Genomic DNA, 14,061 nt, shown 5'->3' on the forward strand with positions numbered 1-14,061 from the left:
CACTAAATGTTACAACTAAGGTAGACCTTTATCTTCAACTGCAGTGCATAAACGAAGGAATAATTAAGAACTATCTGCTAGTTTGGACAGAAAAAGTTAGTTTTTGGGTAATGACAACGGCTATTTAGACCAGCACTAAATGTTACAACTAAGGTAGACCTTTATCTTCAACTGCAGTGCATAAACGAAGGAATAATTAAGAACTATCTGCTAGTTTGGACAGAAAAAGTTAGTTTTTGGGTAATGACAACGGCTATTTAGACCAGCACTAAATGTTACAACTAAGGTAGACCTTTATCTTCAACTGCAGTGCATAAACGAAGGAATAATTAAGAACTATCAGCTAGTTAGGACAGAAAAAGTTAGTTTTTGGGTAATGACAACGGCTATTTAGACCAGCACTAAATGTTACAACTAAGGTAGACCTTTATCTTCAACTGCAGTGCATAAACGAAGGAATAATTAAGAACTATCTGCTAGTTTGGACAGAAAAAGTTAGTTTTTGGGTAATGACAACGGCTATTTAGACCAGCACTAAATGTTACAACTAAGGTAGACCTTTATCTTCAACTGCAGTGCATAAACGAAGGAATAATTAAGAACTATCTGCTAGTTTGGACAGAAAAAGTTAGTTTTTGGGTAATGACAACGGCTATTTAGACCAGCACTAAATGTTACAACTAAGGTAGACCTTTATCTTCAACTGCAGTGCATAAACGAAGGAATAATTAAGAACTATCTGCTAGTTTGGACAGATAAATTCTTTTTAAAAAAATAATCAAAACTACCACTAAATTTTAAATTTACTAAATAAACTACTAAACTAAGCTACCAAAATCCAATGTTAGTTTATTCCGCTAAATAAATATTCCAGCATAATGCTAGCCATATTTTAGAGAGATACGGACGTTAATTAGTGTAGCTAACTCTCTAGACTTGTAACACAATAAGAGTAATAGTTCTGGCGCTAATGACGTCACAGGAGCCGGGAACAACTCTGACGCCAGTTTTATCCCTTCTCTCCACCATTTGGTACTCCAACTGCAATCATTAGTAGCCAGAGGCCAGCAGCAACAACAACAGGCTAATGTCATAAACATGGGGATATATAGGCTTACAGTTACCAATCTTCCTGCATTAGGCTAATTCAAATTGGTACCTTGAACAAGATTCTGTTGGTCTGTTGGCTGTAGGCATTCAACATGTGGGAAGCACTACTGAAGGTTTTTGGGGGAAAAAGTAAATGAAGTTCTTGAGATTCTAGATGATGCTGGAAAACCATACAAGAAACCCTACTGTAATTATACCAAATTATGTTAGTGAAGAAGAAAAAATGTTTAATTCCTTTATAATTTTGGTACCTTCATCAACGGATTTATGCTGTGTGTTTTTTTAAAAGAAGTAGAGACAAATTGCCCTTCAATAAGTCTCTCACAATATTGCAAGCCCTGTAATTTCATGCAAGTAAGCAATTAATGTGTGCGTGTATCTTGAAACATCAATGTCAAACCTTAAGAAACTTGTTATGCAAATCTTTAGAATTTCTTTCTAGTTAGTCTCGTATGTTTTACGTCCAAACATGGAGCTGCATAAGTCAATAAAAGTCTAACCAAGACTTTTTGGGTTGGAAATCTTACCGTCTTGTACTGGAAGTGAATGTAATAGATCTGTCCAGGGAGACTCCCAGGAGCTTGGCCTTGGAAGCCTAGTGTGTACGGCTGATTAGGTGTCGTTTAAATGAGAAGTATTTTGTTATATTATAAAATGGGCGAGTTCTCTTTATACCAAACTTCTCACAATTATATCGTGGATAGATAAACTAGTTGAATACAAGAGGATGGCATCACCAAGGGTCTAAACTTCTTGCTATCAACCGATGGAGCGATGGTCTACGAGAGGAAATGTGGAACCCATTCAATCAACTCGCGCTCTCGACCCCATTCCTTGATGGATACAAAATATTTAATCTAAAAGCAAATAGATGGAACATCTTAGAGCCATTCCACTTTGGGAGGATCCTATTCGTGGAGTAGAAAAGCTGATGGGCGCTATTGACCACAGCTGTCAATGCGCCAACTAAAAGGTTAATTGTGATTACTGATTTGTCCTAAATATCCAAATTAAAACTGTCCGGTAGGACAGTTGTATAAGGGTTAATCGTCAAAATCTGCACCAGAAAAAGCGTAACGTTGAAAAAACACCCAACTTTGACAATTTTTTTCTCTTTTTCTGTAATACATAAAATTCCCAATTTTTTTTAAAAAATATCGGGCAAACCCTCCTTTATAACTGTAATTTTTTTGCAACAACCCAGATTTAATAGATTTCGAGAAAAAGGATGCTGAAAATGAGCAAAAACGGCATTTTCAAAAATTATTCTTTCTCTTGTTCTTGTTGTGGTTACCTTTTTTGTAAACAACGTAACGACTAAACGCGTGAACCGATTTTCATGAATTAGGTGTCATTCGAGTCGGAATTTTAAGTAGATGTGCTTTTTGGGGGTCTCGACGCTGTACATCAAATGGGAGAGGAGTAAACTCCCTTTATGTAAGGGCCCCCTCCAAAATTATTACTCACTAATTACTCTGTAAATCTTAGCCCGATTTTGATAAAATTTGGTAGGATGATAGGGTTAGGGCTCCCCTACGTAACATTAAAGCGGCGATCTGCTCTTGTACTTGTTAAGGGGAAGTATAGCAATCGTTTCAAATTATCGAAACGTGAACCGATTTTCATGAATGAAGTGTCATTCGAATCGAAATTTTGTACAGATGTATTCAAAACTTTGATGGATAAAAAGTGATAAATAAAGTCAAATAAATGACGCAAATAATTTTGAATTAATTCCAAAGCTTGCTAGGAATGATAGTTTTGGTTTTCGACCGTTGTTAATTAATAATTTTGGGGAATATTGATGTGGGTCAATAAAATTTTACAAACAAATTTCTTTCTTCACACCAACGTTTCGGTAAATATTATTACCTTCTTCAGGGAATAAAAGAAAAATAAAATTTCGGAGAGAATTTGCAACTTTTTAGATTGTTATAAAAAAAGAGTAAAAAGGTACCACCGCTATATTGATAGATTTATGGTAGAACTTTTTTTTGATTAGAAATCTCAAACTGCGAGCAAACAAAGACCTTCTAAATTGAAAATAAAACATAAGCAAAAAGTAAACAACAGACTACGGTTGCATGATAAAAGCAAAAAAAAAAAAAAATATCATTGCAGGAAATAGGAAGTGCATTTTCAATGGCAGTTGAGATTGTAATTAACAAAAGTTTTATAATTTTTGTTAATTACAATCTCTCTGACTCTACAATAATTAGAAAAGTTATTGTAATCCTGTAGATTTACAATATTGTATTTACACGTTAACCAGTTTTACGGATTGAATAAAACTACGAAATTAGATGTCGTGGACGGAGGCGACTAGCAATCATGCCTTGCTATAAAGTTCTCATATTAAACATTAAATAAAATCCAAGGTCTAGACAACAGGAATCGAACCAAGTACCACAATACATAATTAGCTTTGCTGGTCTCGCCTCTAACCGCTCGGCTACCGTGACAATCGTTCAAGAACAATTGTTCCCAACAAAGTCAAGATACAGAATTACTAAGCCAAATAAACCGGACAAATTTGGTACCCAATTCTGGCTAGCTTCCGATTTGGGAAAATTGGCTTTCCGTATTTGGGAAAAACTTGAAAACAGAGAACCTTCAGTTCCAGTTCGGGAAATTCTTCGCTCTGAAATGTATAAAGAATGTATAACCGTGGAAAATCTCGGAGATGGCCCTCAACAAGTAGTTTTCAATATCCTAGACTTAGCCCCGGGATAAATGCATGGATTTTTGTTTAAAAAAACTACCGGAAGTGAAATTTCAAGGCAAAATTGGTGTTACCATTGCAAAAGCATGACAAATATTAGTACACGAACAAGTGGTCGGAAAATAGCCAAATAAGATACTGCAAAGGCAATAAGACTAAGTCTGTCTAAAATGTAAAAAAATACGTAAGAGGGTCGTTTGAAAAGTCCGTGCAAAGTCAGAGAGATAGCACTACTGGCGCGTATCGAGGTTATGTTTAGTTAGTAGCATCTCTTGGAAGAACACACACCAAGTTTCAGCCAGATCGGTCTATTTCTTTGTGTTTGGCATTCGTTTGAATCGAGGAAGTCGAGTGATTTTCAAAAATGGACGAAAAAGAATTTCGTGTGTTGATTAAACACTACTTTATGAAAGGCAAAACGCCTCAGGAGACTAAAGAGAAGCTTGATAAACATTATGGTGACTCTGCACCTTCGATTAGAACAGTTTATAAGTGGTTTCAAAATTTTCGGAGTGGCCATATGGGCACAAGTGACGCTGAACTTTCTGGACGCCCTGTTGAGGTTACTACTCCAGAAATCATTGATAAAATCCATGATATGGTGATGGATGACAGAAGAGTGAAGGTGCGTGAGATTGCTAGTGCTCTGGGCATCTCGAATGAACGGGTACATAATATTTTGCATCAACATTTGGACATGACAAGCTATCCGCAAGATGGGTGCCGCGATTGCTCACGCTTGACCAAAAACGAAATCGTGTGAAGTGTTGCAAGGACGGTTTGCAGCTGTTCCAGAAGAATTCGCAGGACTTTAATCGTCGTTTTGTCACTGTGGATGAAACATGGATACATCACTACACTCCTGAGACCAAAGAACAATCTAAACAATGGGTTACCAAGGGGGAATCTGCGCCAAAAAAGGCGAAGACCGTTCCTTCGGCCGGAAAGATTATGGCGACTGTCTTTTGGGATTCGCAAGGAATAATCCTCATCGACTATCTGGAAAATGGTAAACCTATTACAGGTGCATATTATTCATCGTTATTGGACCGTTTGAAAACCGAGCTGCAAGAAAATCCCCCACGATTGGCCCACAAAAAAGTCCTTTTCCATCACGACAACGCACCAGCTCACACCTCAGCAGTTGTGGTCGCAAAATTAATGGAAATAGGGTTCCAACTCGTTTCACATCCCCCCTATTCTCCAGACTTGGCTCCCTCGGACTACTATTTGTTCCCCAATATGAAGAAATGGCTGGCGGGAAAAAGATTTTATTCAAACAAGAAGGTGATTGCAGAAACGAATGGCTATTTTTCAGACTTGGACAAATCCTATTATTCGGAGGGGATCAACAAACTAGAGCAGCGTTGGACGAAGTGTATAAGCCTAAAAGGAGACTATGTTGAAAAATAAAAAAGGTTTACCCCAAAAAATTAAGTAGTTTTTATTTTTGCACGGACTTTTCAAACGACCGTATGCGGGAAATGTGCAATTGAGATGCCTATAATTTTTAAAAAAATGCTGTGTTAAACAATAAAATCTACCTGATTTTTTTTTTAAACAAAAGTAACTGTTTATTTATTATGTCATGCTGGTTCGTTTGGCTTTCGTCTTGTAATAACTGTTATTATTTTTGAAGTCAATGATTATTTCATTACGATGTTAATGATTATCATTTTTATTTATTTATAACCTTAGGTTATATTAAATTGGGGCAGCCTCAGGGCCTACGCCTCCGCGACCCCTTTGGATCTATTGTGGCTCCCCGACTTTAGAGCTCACCCTCCAGACCCGTCCGCTTAATCAGACTCTTAATTCTGGAGAGTGACTACTGGGTAAAGCTCTCAGGCCTTGGTTTTTCCTCCCCTTAGCCATACAAGCCCCTCACTCTGGCACAACACGTGCAGTGCCGTTTCCTCTTCTTCCTGACAGAACCTACAGAGGCTATCATCTGCCAGGCCCATGCGATGCATGTGTTTTCTGAGCCTGCAGTGGCCTAGTTAATAGGCCTACAATTATCCTTATAGCCCCACGGCCTTGACGGATTAATTCAGCGGTCAGCCTCGGCGAATAGCCTCTGATGAACTCCTTCGCCTGTCTCAGCCCAGTGATGGCCAGCCACCACTCCTGAGCCCTACTCTGCACCCATAAGTTAATGGCCGCACACTTAACACACTTCGAAACCCCCGTAACAGGGCTCCGGGCCAACGAAGTGACCCGCCTTCCCGGGCTAATAAATCTGCCACTTGGTTCCGCTTGTGTCCTGAATGACCAGGTACCCAAACTAGAAAGACCTTATTCTGGTCACTAATTTCTTTCAGGGCACCCAGACAGTCCCAAACAAGCCTTGATTTGACCTGGTAGGAACTTATTGCCAATTTACAACTATATATATAATCTACATCATGTAAATGTGGTCTATATCGAGTTAATCACCGATTGTTTGCTGAATCCTGGATGATCAACGCAAATTCTAGTAGCAGGCGCTGAATGATAACGGTAAATTTATTTGAATTTATATTATACTCGTAAACAGGAATTTTTTTAAAAAAAACATTATTTCTACATTATTTACATTATTTCTACATTATTTACATTATTTCTACATTATTTACATTATTCTACATTATTACATTATCTACAGAATCTACATTATTTCATTGCATTTCTCCACTCTTTGTGTTTTATAGAGTTAATCGAGTTGTGCAGTGAACCGGTCATTTATTACTGACCAAAATTCAAGAATCCTAAAAAATAATATTAAGGTTTGCTCAAGAACTGCTGCCATCTTCTTGTATTTTTACCATTCTGTCCGCTGCTGGAGATCCAGACCCTTAAATTTGTATTTTAGTAGTTCTGAAGTAATAATTCGTCTTCTAAAGTCTATTTTAGTTTAGCCTGACCTGTATTGTGTTAAAAGTGAACATCTATTTAATAAACATTCTAAATCTGTTTAAAAAATAAATTGGATGTTTAAAACTTGAATAGTTATAGTAAGAGATAGTCGAATGATTGTTTCACATCGATATTCGAAAGATCGATAATTTATACAAAATTTTAAATCCAATTAATTAAATAAATTTCACCAAAATTGTTAGTATAAGAGGATGATGCTATCAAATTATTATTAACACTCCGGTCCCATTAGTTTCTATAATGTGGGGGATGATACGCTTAAAAGTATCCTGCATAGAAGGAAAATGGTCTGGGAACAAATTGGATGAAAGGGATGAAAAGGTTTATGTGTATGTTTTTGAAATGGGTTCATCATGTGGGTTTGTCTGAAGGGATGGAATCCCTCATCAAAATAGAACCCAAAGAGTTGGACCAATTGTGATAATTTCCTTGTTCCCTTGCTATAAAATCTCTTCCACATCCTTTTGCTGTTTTCAACATTTCTCTGTTCATCCCCATATTTTTTTTCAACACCAACAAAAGAAAAATCTTTTATAACTAATACATTTAGCGTTGAAGCCTTCTTCTGCAGTACACAGTAAAGCTATTTAAATAAATAAAAGATGAATCCAACAGTAAAATTAATCTAGTTTCTTTACTTTGATAAATATGAATCCATCCTACGCATATTATTTAAAAAGCAAACGCGTAATTACCTTTCTCTTTTACAAAAAACTTTCTCCTTAATTCATTTTCTCATTTTTCTTGTCTTATAAATTCATTTCTTGTTGTAACAGTTCCATTATGTGTTTTACCTGGCCAAAATGAAATATATCTTTTGTTCTATTTTCAAAGTTTTAAGCGGATATTTCGTCAATTTTATTTTTTAATGAAATAAATTCGGGATTTATTAAATAACCAGTAATTAAATTTAAATAATTACTAGATTACTGGTGACTTCTCAACTTCGTCCGAGAGAAAAGTAATAATTAAAAAGGCGTACTTAAGAATATACAGAATTTAAAACAAGAATAAATAATAAATTGTAAATTTGTATCAAAGAATAATTTTTAATTCCTTAAAGCGGGGAATTGAATTGTATTTCATCAAAATAATTCATTCTTTTAGTATACTACTAGCTGAATATTGGTCTTTTAGTTAGTCCGAACCATAACACTAAACCTACTGAAATTAATGTACGTATAACTATTCCTACCGTGACTTAAAATTACTTAAAATATCGACCTTCACACAAGAACGCTACCTGGGAGTGTACGAGGGTCGTTTGAAAAGTCAGTGCAAAGTTATGTTTAGTTAGTAGCATCTCTTGGAAGAACACACACCAAGTTTCAGCCAGATCGGTCTATTTCTTTGTGTTTGGCATTCGTTTGAATCGAGGAAGTCGAGTGATTTCCAAAAAATGGACGAAAAAGAATTTCGTGTGTTGATTAAACACTACTTTATGAAAGGCAAAACGCCTCAGGAGACTAAAGAGAAGCTTGATAAACATTATGGTGATTCTGCACCATCGATTAAAACAGTTTATAAGTGGTTTCAAAATTTTCGGAGTGGCCATATGGGCACAAGTGACGCTGAACGTTCTGGACGCCCTGTTGAGGTTACTAATCCAGAAATCATTGATAAAATCCATGATATGGTGATGGATGACAGAAGAGTGAAGGTGCGTGAGATTGCTAGTGCTGTGGGCATCTCGAATGAACGGGTACATAATATTTTGCAACAACATTTGGACATGACAAACTATCCGCAAGATGGGTGCCGCGATTGCTCACGCTTGACCAAAAACGAAATCGTGTGAAGTGTTGCAAGGACGGTTTGCAGCTGTTCCAGAAGAATCCGCAGGACTTTAAGCGTCGTTTCGTAACTGTGGATGAAACATGGATACAACACTACACTCCTGAGACCAAAGAACAATCTAAACAATGGGTTACCAAGGGGGAATCTGCGCCAAAAAAGGCGAAGACCGTTCCTTCGGCCGGAAAGATTATGGCGACTGTCTTTTGGGATTCGCAAGGAATAATCCTCATCGACTATCTGGAAAAGGGTGAAAATATTACAGGTGCATATTATTCATCGTTATTGGACTGTTTGAAAACCGAGCTGCAAGAAAAACGCCCACGATTGGCCCACAAAAAAGTCCTTTTCCATCACGACAACGCACCAGCTCACACCTCAGCAGTTGTGGTCGCAAAATTAATGAAAATAGGGCTTCCAACTCGTTTCACATCCCCCCTATTCTCCAAACTTGGCTCCCTCGGACTACTATTTGTTCCCCAATATGAAGAAATGGCTGGCGGGAAAAAGATTTTATTCAATCGAGGAGGTGATTGCAGAAACGAATGGCTATTTTTCAGACTTGGACAAATCCTATTATTCGGAAGGGATCAACAAACTAGGGCAGCGTTGGACAAAGTGTATAAGCCTAAAAGGAGACTATGTTGAAAAATAAAAAAGGTTTACCCCCAAAAATTAAGTAGTTTTTATTTTTGCACGGACTTTTCAAACGACCCTCGTATTTAGACAGTCGACTTGCATAGGACTTACAAATTAGACTGAAAAGGCAAGAAGTCAATAGACGATACGGACAACTACGAAAACTGCCAGGGCGGAGATCAGCCATGAACGTTCAGAACAAACTGACTCTATTCAAGACACTACTAAGACCCATCTGGACCTGCGGAGCTGAGCTTTGGGGCTCTGCGAAACCTTCCAACATCCAAAGAATTCAATCCTTTCAATCTAAAGTCCTTCGGCATATCGTCCTTATTATATTGTATATCCAATTTAACCCTCCATACAAGACCTCAATATCCCTTTTGTCAATGACCTAATACATTCTCGGCTTCCTTAATTTCCATAATAGGCTAACCATACATCCTAATCCCATAGCACAAGCCTTATCCACCAACAACCCACTTACGACGTTAGGCCCGCGGACCTTTTATCTCATTCCTAACCTTCCTTACAACCTCCAGAATGTTTCAGCATTCGCTGGACCTTGTCCTAGTTCATTCAAGTCTACTTCTTACCCAAATTTGCCAGATTTGATGGGTAAATCTGTCTTCTTTACGGCTTTCAAAGCATTCTGGTTATCCAAGAACATAATTAATTCCCATAACATGTCGTTCTCTAGTTATTTCCAGCTATTTTAGGATAGACCATTGCTAGAAATGAAGGACCCAAGCGATAAGCTTACCTTCAAAATCTTACCTTTTGTCGAAAATTTCAAATTAAAATTATACGTAATGTTATACAGGTTCAATAAATCTAAACAAAAACAATAGTTCTGCCTAAGGTAGACATTATCTTGAGTTTACTTGAGATTGTTGCCAAATCTATGCATGATAAAAATAATGACTATTAAAGTGCAAACCTCGTCCAATTTACTTGCTTCCAATATCATTCTATCAATTTCTATACACCAACAACGGAAAAGTTGGTCTTAAAAATATTAGGATTAATTTAAATTAGTATCAGAATATAAAAATGTATATATTTTTTTTTTATTAACTACTAAGTAATGTTGAAAACCTTTTACTACTTAAAGGTTATCGCAATACCAAAGTAAGTTAGAGCCGGTAAATCATTATTCTTGATTAAATCTTCGTCCGCCATTGCTGGTACACTTTATATTCATTTTTCATCCAATATTACAGCTAAAACATAATTTATCTTATGACACTATGCGCACCTTTTAATCATAGTTATTTTTACGTGTATTTATATATATTAGGGCTATATATATATATATATATATATATATATATATACCTAAAAACAAGTATAAAAATGAGATATCGTACATCTGCTATCCGTTTAAAAGCATCACGTTTTTATTTATATTTTCGATTAAATCAATTTAAGCTTGATTTTATGGTAACAAAAGCCTGTAAATGAAGCTCTGATATTGTAGGTTATTGTTTTAAGTGATTGGTAACTACCCAATGAATTTTAAGTTAAAAATAGTAATGAAATAAGAACTAAGCGTATACAAAAGATGTTACTAAATCTCTAACGTGATTACTAGATGCACTAAATGTTTGTACGAGTTGTGCATGTTTATGGAGAATATAACTTTATGGCGGTTAACTTTTTTATTTATTTATGTATTCCGTTTTAACCATTCAGGTGTACAGAAGGAGTTGCATGAACAAAACGTTTTAGAAACAAATATTAAAATATACAAAATTGAATAGAACTTAAACAAAAAATAATAATATGAGAGATAAACTTCTAAATTAAATTATAACTTAAATATTATAACTTACATCAGTCATTAAGCATGAATAAGTGCAAAATTACTACTTTTACGATATAATTGTAAATATTTAAACAGTCAGATTTTGATTGAAATGATAGTAAATTAAATGGTTGTTCCTCTCTGCTAATAGAGCTTGCAATAAATAATTGTGTCAGCGCGTGAACGTTGACACCCCAAAGCGTAGCGTTAATTGGGGCGCTATGCGCCAGCGGATAAAACCGGAAGTGACGAAGCGGGTCACAATAATCGTGAATAGGTCACACTTGAATACATGCAAATATATATAGAGAGTAGAGCAGAGGTAGGAATGAGTAACACTTACCCTTGCGGCCGGATGTGAAGCTCCTGAAGCGCAGTGCTAGAAGTATAAGGGCGAATGCCAGGACAGCGGATATGATAGAGGTATACGCGTCTCTAAGGAAAGCGGAAACAGTACATGTATATGCGTCTAGAAGGAAAGCAGAAATAGTAACTGTATATACTTGTCTGAGGGTTAAGCGTAGCGTGGAGGAAGAGGGAAATCTCAGGAGAGGCGTAAGGAGAGGACGAACCTTGCACCGGAAGCGGGTCCACGGAGTGGCCCGCGAAGCGTAGAAGTATTGGGGTGATGTCCCTGGATGTCAATCGAGTGCTGGTACGTGTATACCACCAAGGCGGAAGCGAAGCGTAGCAGCGTAGAGAAGCGGTAAGAAGCACAGTAAAACCAGCAGGCTCAAAGGCACATACAGCAGACCAAGCACCGTACAGGTCGCTGGTCAGTAGCGGACTCTCTCAATAGATAAGGAGGTGACCCTGTGGTCTAAGAGAAGGTAGAGGGGGTAGTTGGGCAGCGTGAGAATGGCATAGAATAACATCGAAAATAAGTTAAAATATATACAAAGCTGAAAGTCCAACCAGCGGAGGCGAACGTCAGTACGCGCGCGGGCGATGGGCCGACCAGCGCGAAGTCATAGCCAGCCGAACTGGCCGAACGTCTCCGATCGCGACCGAACAAATTGGGATAGATATTTTAATCTAAATACATTCATAAATCGGACAGGTAATAAATAAATGAAATAAATCTTCATTTTCATGGAGATTACAAAGAGTAAAGAGCTGGTTATGATTTACTAAGTAGGCTATTGCTTTGTGGATGATTTTAACGGGGAAATTACTGCAAGTTCTAAGTTGGAACAATATGGTAGTTACAGGAAATGGTAGAGAGAGTAGAAGATAATATTGATCATCCGAGATATTTAAAGGGATATTTCTAAAATAAAAACTATAATTTGAGGCGTATAGTTTGGTTACGTCAGTATTGTGTAAACCTAGCGCAGAGGTAATATCAATAACCAATGAAGGCCTCCTGAGGTGCGATTATTGGCTAGTTGAAAACTTTTACTAATGAGGGTTAACTTGTTATGAAAAGGAAGGAATGGGCAAGAGTTTTGTAAAGATGGCCGCACGAATGTTTATGATGTGGGGCAAATTGGGTGGACCATTGATTGATGCTGCTATGCAGAAAGTAGAGTACAGCTTTACGACCTTGTTCATCATCAAATGTGTGTCATCAAGCGTCAAGATTGTGTACTCTATGAAACTGTGACCGAACGTTTAAATTATCGAAAGTTATGTTCAAGCTAGTCACCGAAAACATGATCTATCGCCCAGTTTCAGCATTTGAAGATGAGGTCAGCACCACGTTGATGAGGTCAAAACGACCACATTGCAATGGTTATCAAATCAGGCGGCAGACTTCTACGAGAATTGGGATTCAAAAGCTGGTGTGTACGATACAATAAGAGCTTTAATATTAGTTAGCAATTATGTAGAAAAATAGATTAGGGTAACAGGCTTTCATGTAAAAATAAAATTGTTAAGAAAAGTATACTTACTTGTTTTTCTTTTATTTTAAAATGGTTCTTACTTTAAAAATCCAAAAACACGCCTCGTAATTAGGACTAACTAATTGGCGGAATCCAAGAAGGTATAGGCGGTGTAGAAGTAGAAGAATATAGAAATGAGAACATCTACATTTTGTGGTAAAGCCCAAACAAAAGCTATGATTTTTCGTAGTATATCTTAAACCAACGTTTTCCAACCAGTGGTACGCGAGTTGCTGGTTGGTTGTACGCGAATAATAATCAACAATAACGGACATAAAAAAATTAAAGCATAAAAATATCATAAAAACGTTTTTTCGTATAATTCATAAAAATTATTTTAATAAATAATACTATACAGCAAAATTGTCAATATTTACAGTAATAAGGTTAGTCTATCTCAAGATATACGAGAAAATATAACAGCACATTTAACAGGATTAAAATTGTCTTTTATGGAGTATTTTCCAAAACCCGAAAAAAACAAATGATAATTGTATTTCAAACCCCTTCTATAAAGAAAATTTAGGAAAAGCTACATCAATATCGACAAAAGATAAAGAAAATTTAATGGCATTATCATGTGACAGAACTTAAATGATAACCATGTAAAAATCTGCTTAACAATCTTAAAAGATATTAATTTAGAAGATTTGGGCACAAATATAATAATCCTAAAGAAGAACTTTGTAAATTAATTAATAATTTTGAAGAGAAAAATATGTACGTAATTTTTAATTATTTAAAAACAGTTTTAAAACTAAGATCTTACACTTTACAAAGTTTGTAAAGTGAACATGAACTTGAACTCCTTTGTAACAGATACATTGTATCTCTATACTAATAATAATAATAAAATAACACACTCGGAATAACAAATTTCACGAAATACAATCATTTTTACGAAGTGGTACAATTTAGCATGATGTACTACCAAGTGGTACGCGAGCCAAAAAAGGTTTGGAAACGCTGTCTTAAACAGATATACTTTTCATACAATCTGTAGTTCATCATTTAAATCATTTCTTTTAATCATTTCCATCATCATAGTATTCAGCTAATCTGGAAATCATCTAACCAGCGATTTTCTAATCTTTCATATTCACAATAAATCTTGAATTCTATAATGATTGGGTGTTTGTTATCCATTAAATTTGACCCGTACCGTTTAATCGCTAAACCCTCGCCAT

At 36.3% G+C, this 14,061-nt stretch overlaps 1 protein-coding gene and 1 non-coding gene across 6 annotated transcripts in view; one reads left to right on the forward strand and one right to left on the reverse strand.

Moving 5' to 3' along the window:
• LOC141447250 (uncharacterized) overlaps positions 1 to 11,775 on the reverse strand; it is a 182,608-nt gene extending 170,833 nt beyond the window's left edge. For all 5 annotated transcript variants that reach the window (XM_074114575.1, XM_074114577.1, XM_074114578.1 and 2 more), the window contains exon 1: positions 11,332 to 11,775. The gene's annotated coding sequence lies outside the window, so the exon portion shown is untranslated. The remainder of the gene's footprint in view (positions 1 to 11,331) is intronic.
• Positions 11,776 to 12,313: 538 nt separating this feature from the next.
• LOC141447659 (U4 spliceosomal RNA) lies at positions 12,314 to 12,453 on the forward strand. The gene has a single exon (XR_012454504.1). It is a non-coding gene; the product is annotated as a U4 spliceosomal RNA (small nuclear RNA).
• The last annotated feature ends 1,608 nt before the right edge of the window (positions 12,454 to 14,061 follow it).

This window comes from Rhodnius prolixus, unplaced genomic scaffold, assembly GCF_049639745.1.
Source record: "Rhodnius prolixus isolate KJV_2025 unplaced genomic scaffold, Rpr scaffold_7, whole genome shotgun sequence".
Lineage (NCBI taxonomy): Eukaryota > Metazoa > Arthropoda > Insecta > Hemiptera > Reduviidae > Rhodnius > Rhodnius prolixus.